The 5,815-nt window shown below is 39.3% G+C and overlaps 1 protein-coding gene across 5 annotated transcripts in view; it reads right to left on the reverse strand.

Moving 5' to 3' along the window:
- Positions 1–5,815, reverse strand: part of trim2a (tripartite motif containing 2a) — a 36,530-nt gene that overhangs the window by 19,032 nt on the left and 11,683 nt on the right. Inside the window, exon 1 of one of the 5 annotated variants that reach the window (XM_034887719.1) lies at positions 909–927. The exons of the other annotated variants lie outside the window; for them this stretch is intronic. The gene's annotated coding sequence lies outside the window, so the exon portion shown is untranslated. Of the gene's footprint in view, positions 1–908; positions 928–5,815 lie in introns of those variants that run through there. 5 annotated transcript variants of the gene reach the window in all.

A 5,815-nucleotide genomic window follows, 5' to 3' on the forward strand; every position in this document is an offset into this window, starting at 1 on the left:
TAGCCGCTCTGTTAGGCACAGTGGTGCTTTGAGCTAAAAGCTAACATTACCATGCTAACAATCACAACATTGCAAGTATACATGTTAACCATGTTCACCGTCTTAGTTTAATAGGTTAGCATGTTTCCTAAGGCCGGGTATGTCAGTTTTGTAGATAACTTAACTTTTGTACATGTATTTTGGACAACTTCGACCTGACGGTGGCGCCACATAATGTTTTAAGTTATTACAATTCAATCTAAAGGGGGACATGATCATCTGTACCACATTTCATGTCAATCCATCCAATAGTTGACCAATAGGAGACATTGTACTCATAACCACAATTTTAAACTTTCTGGTGGTAGTGAAAGACAAAGTCAAGGGATCAACAAAGTCATTAGGATTCGTCTTCTGGGGACCATGAATGTTTGTATAAAATGTATTGGCAATCCATCCAGCAGTTGTTGAGATATTTGAGTCAGGACAGAAGTGGTGGACAAACTAACCAACGGACCTACATAGCCATTCATAGAGCCGCGACACAAGCATGGTTTCAAATGTAGGCTTGGGGCTTTAAGCCACCTACTTTCACAGAAGCCAGCAGGACCCTTTACATCTCTGGAAGGCCTGTATCAAAATAACAAAAGTAAAGACACTAATAGCTCAGGGGCACAAACACATTAAAACACACTGAAGAGTCAACACTTTACTTAACCTGTTTTTGTTGCTTAGCTGTTCAAAGCCACATCCCCATAAAGCAAAAACAGCATCTCCAACTGACTTACTGTCGCTGTAATAAAACAACAGCTCCCATAACTCATCCTCCAACAATGAAAATACAACTTTGACCAATGATTAACTTTAAATGTTGTCTGTAGAGGCTCAAGGGCAAGCTGTAATTTTGAAACCGGCAAATTTTCACTCACCAGTATGAAGAGGGAACCATTATCAAACTGTTCTTTTAGCTTTATTTGAAGTTTGGATTGACATAGTGGCTTCAGTGGCTTGAACGTGACTCTGGGTCTCCCTCTGGTGTTTGTCCCACTGCTATTTCCAGAGCACTGACCTCAGCTGTTTTTACCATCTCTCTGTTTCTAGCACAGTGACACACATAATGCCATGTCACCCTGCACAATACTGACCCTGCACAGTCAGAAGACCGCTTTCAAAATGTAAACAACCAAAGACCAGCAGGTGACTCTGTCACATGTTCCACATCATGTTCCTTCAGATAATGAGGGGTTTCTGTTTGGCTGCGGTAGAAGAAGTATTCAAATCCTTGAGATCTAATATGACACTGTGAAAATACTCTGTTAAAAAAAAAGCCATGCATTCAAAATGTTATTAACAGTTAAATATACTTAAAGTATTAAAATTAAAAAAGTACTCAATGCAGAAAATAACTCACATTTTAGAAAGTGGAAACGATCAAAACAGTTCTGAGTTAAATCAGCTAATCATTTCAGCTGTATTTGTAGGCCAATATATTTGTCCTTGTAAATGTAGTAGTTACACTCCACCACTGCTTTTTGTTAGCACCTATAGAAACTCGACTGTTTGTCTTACTTCGCCTGAACATTTTTGAAAGTGTGGTTCAGTTTGTCAGGTCAGAAGTCCAAGAGTCCAGTCACATGCAGGTCCACCGCTGTGCTACCAAGTTGAGAGAGTCACGTCTCCCGACAGTTTATTGCTGCTCTTTTCATGCACAGCCACTTTATTTTACATCAGCAACTTAAACGGAGATTTTCTTGTCGTGCGAGTGTTTTTTATTTTAAATAATTTTGATTGCTCTTTATACATTGATATGTAGGATAACTATCTTATAACTCAAAGTGAGAACTGTTTTGGGATTCAAGAGCTTGTTTAAATTCAAATAGACTACAAGGTTTGTTATACTGCTGCAATCTAAGTATCTGCAGTAAAAGAGTTTAGTCTTTTTAGACTGATGCACTGAATCATTTTCAGGAAATATGCTTATTCAACTTAGATGAGAAAAGCCATTGTGCTCAAATGTCTGCATTAAATACAGAGCTAGAACATAGATCTCATTGATTTAATGTGTAAACAAACCATAATGCAAGAGTCAAAGCACCAATGCTTAGTTTAGTGTTTTGGCATGTTAATGTTAATTAGCACTAAACACAAACTACAGCTGAGGGTAATGGTGTTTGGTCAAAAACCAAAGATTTGGACCATTTGGAGTTTTGGCTTGATGGTTGGGCTAGAGGACTTCACACACAAACATTAGAGTTCTTTCAATATTCTCATCCAACTGTCTGATCACATCTTACACACGTCGGAGAATTCTTCAATTATCCCTGTTACACCCTGCTACGTTCTGCAGTGCCCAGCTGCACCCCGCTACGTCCACCTATGCTCTGCTATGCCACGCTACAACCTGTAATGCCCTGCTATGACACTACTATGACACTACTATGAATACCATTTGTAGTCACTGTTCCATTATCTTTATTGTGACTATTATTGCCACTGTTTTATCACACCCCCAACCGGCACCGTCAGACTCTGCCTACCTAAAGCCCGTGTCTGTCTGAGGTTTTCCCTCGCCACTGTTGTACTGCTTGCTCTGGGGGGAGTTACTAGAATTGTTGGGGCTTTGTAAATTATGAATGCGTGGTCTAGACCTACTCTATCTGTTAAGTGTCTCGAGATAACCCTTGTTAGGATTTGATTCTATAAATAAAATTGAATTGAATGAAGGATGTGAATGGGTCACTTGCTGTATATCTGCCAACTGTGCATTCTGGGAACACAATATATGACTAGTGAAAAAAGTAACCTTTTAAACCTTATATGGTTTCTTTTTTTAGTTCTAAATGGCTGAATGCTACACAGACTGTGTTGACTCAATAGACTCAAAACACTATATCATCATAATAAAGGATGTTTATGTGTGAGCAGACAGATACAGTTTGTTTGTTGTCAGCATGTATTGTACTTTAAATCCTCTCAGCAGCAGATGGTCTGTCAGTAAGGCTTATGTCCATGGTGACCCTGGTAATCGCACCATTTCATCAACACTAGTTTCACGACAGAATCCTTAAATTCTAAGACTAGCGTACCTAAGAGGCTGTAATGATTAAGCAGCAGCTGCACACCTTTATATAGTGCAGTGTGTACTGTATGTAGTACTTTCGAGCCTTTAGTGGAATCAGGGGCTTTACATGCCTTCAATGCTGGAGATGGTAACAGAACCCTCTTCTTTAAATTAAAAGAACTCTCTCGTGTTAATCTAAAGCAACCACTGGAGACAGGATAATGAGAGATTACAGCAGCAGAGCACAACTTCAGCCTGAACATCCCCTCATTTAATTTCACATCTTCCCTCCTTCCTTCCCGCTTTGAAAAGTCTCAACGAACAGGAGCATCTTTGAAAACCATAGATTAAAGTCTACTGGTCAAATGGGGTATCGATAGCGATATATTAACATTATTTTAGGGGTTTAGTTCAGGCAGCTTTAAGACATTTTTGCAAACTTTAGCAAACTTTGAGTGCTAATCCTATTGAATCTTTAATGTTTTATGGGTCAAATTGACATGTTTCAGAGAAAAAGGGCTGCACTAAGAGCAGCAGTAAATGGGGAAACAATGTGACTGTGTCACTGGGCTATATATCTGCCAACCGTACATTCTGGTGACACAAGATAAGACAATGCCCCTGTCTGGGTGTCTGTGTGTGTTAGCGCATGTATGCTAACTACAGACCTCTAGTTAAGACCTACAGATGTGCTAGCGCAGTGCCATTGGAAACTGTTAATGTTGCACATCTGTCAACCAGAATTAAATGAAGCTAAAAGCTGTGACTCAACACCCAGACAAAATGCACCATGAATGTTTTAGTTGATCTTTAATTCTCCTGCATCACACTTGTCAACACAAAGTCATACCTACTCTTGTTTAAAAATCCATTAAGAATTTAGAGTAGACAAATGAAATTGTAATAATAGATTTTTATAATCTGCCAACCAGCACCTTTCAAATTCACTAACTCCATCCATCCATCCATAGTTTCAAATTCCCTTCCTTTTGTCTTTAGCTAGGAACTACATTACACTTTGCACATTGCCTTTAGTGTTAGCAGTCGTTTAGACTGGCGGTGCCTTAAATGAAAAAAAAAAAAAGGGATGCATCATGTTTGTTTTCAGTGTTCTGTTTTCCAACTTTTGTGGCAGTCATTAAAGTGGACCAAGTTTCAGTGGAAAAGGCTGTCACTGTGCTTTTTACTTATACCTGCATCCTGAAATGTAATGCAGTAAACAGTAAAAGAGTTACCAGTGTTACAATATGATGACTGCGTCAAAGATTTTAAGCCTGGACAGCTTAAAGATGCAGTTAAAGGCGTCTTTTTAAATTTTATCAGCTGATACACAATCTGCATTTTTCCATAGTTGTTTATTTTTTCAGGATGTCATCCTGCAGCTTCTCCCACACTGATAAATACCACTTAAACACTTTTGGTTATACTGTATGTAATTGATAAAAGTGCTTTTTAACCACATTGAGTGTAATATATACACAACACACATGTGTTAAAGAGCTAATATCATGCTTTAAGGCTTTTTCCCTTTCCTTTATTGTGTTATATTTTTTTGTCTGCATGTTATAGGTTTACAAAGTTAAAAAGCCCAACGTCCACTCCAAAGGTAGTTACCATCTCCTACAGAAAACTCTGTTGACAAACTGCTTCAAACAGCTCTACTGTAATCCAGCCTTTACTTCTGTGACAAACGTGCATCCCTTTGTAACACACGTTATAATACTCACCTAGCTGCTAGTGTGGCAAAACCTCATACTCTGCTTCTGACTGGCTAGTAGTACTTACCTAGCTACTGCACATGTGCGACTCCCAACAAAGATTAAATAGAAGTGAGATGCCTCACTCTGTAGCTAAAACAGAGAGATCAACACAGGGAGAAAAGAAGAGCTGCAGCAATGTGAAGTACAAAACATACATGGTGTTTTTTTTAAATAAAACCATGTAAACCTATTCTGATATAAAACCTCTAAATACAATTATGAACCTGAAAATAAGCATAATATGGGCACTTTAAGAAAACACTCAGGAGCAGCACAACTCATTTCACATATGTGAAGAACGTTAGGGAGACTGAAGAACTACACAGGAGCATTTCATGAAATTGAGGAGACAATTAAGCAAGCAGTACAGTATAACCAAGCTGTGTTATTGTACTGTGCTGTCCCAACATTCCGTGTTCCTGTGCCCTTTTGTGATGTTTATATCCCTAGCCCCAACTATCAAGTATGTGATATCTCAAGATATCGATGGCGCCAGAGAAAAGGTGGTCACCTTGAGCATAGTTCTGGGATGCATGAGAAACTATGTCTGGCCCTGATACACTGCTTGCACCGACCTCCAAAAGGAAATAGTCCTGAAACAAAACAGTCTCTTATCAAGCAGCTGTCCACATAGGCTCCCTGATTGAGACAGGGAGGCAAGGACAGAACAGGTATGGACATCAGAGACTGGATAAATACTCTCGTCCCCTGTCCTGTGACCTACGATCATCTGATGTCTAAGCTTTCCCTTTAGTCTCATCATACCACTACATGGTGTTTCTGGAAAATTCCACCACAGTATCTTGTACACATTGTGAAGCCCTTGGAGACAAACGTGATTATAAGATTGACTTGACTTTTTACCCAACACACGTACAGTGCACCTTCTTGGTTTCAAGACAGACCAGCTGAGGCCACTGAGCATGACAAACAGGAAAAAGGAAATGAGAAGAAATTCTTTCAAGCATACAGTGCAGTATACCTGCACGGAAAAGCCACTTAAAGCACATCTGCT

The sequence above is a fragment of the Etheostoma cragini genome, chromosome 2 (assembly GCF_013103735.1).
Source record: "Etheostoma cragini isolate CJK2018 chromosome 2, CSU_Ecrag_1.0, whole genome shotgun sequence".
Lineage (NCBI taxonomy): Eukaryota > Metazoa > Chordata > Actinopteri > Perciformes > Percidae > Etheostoma > Etheostoma cragini.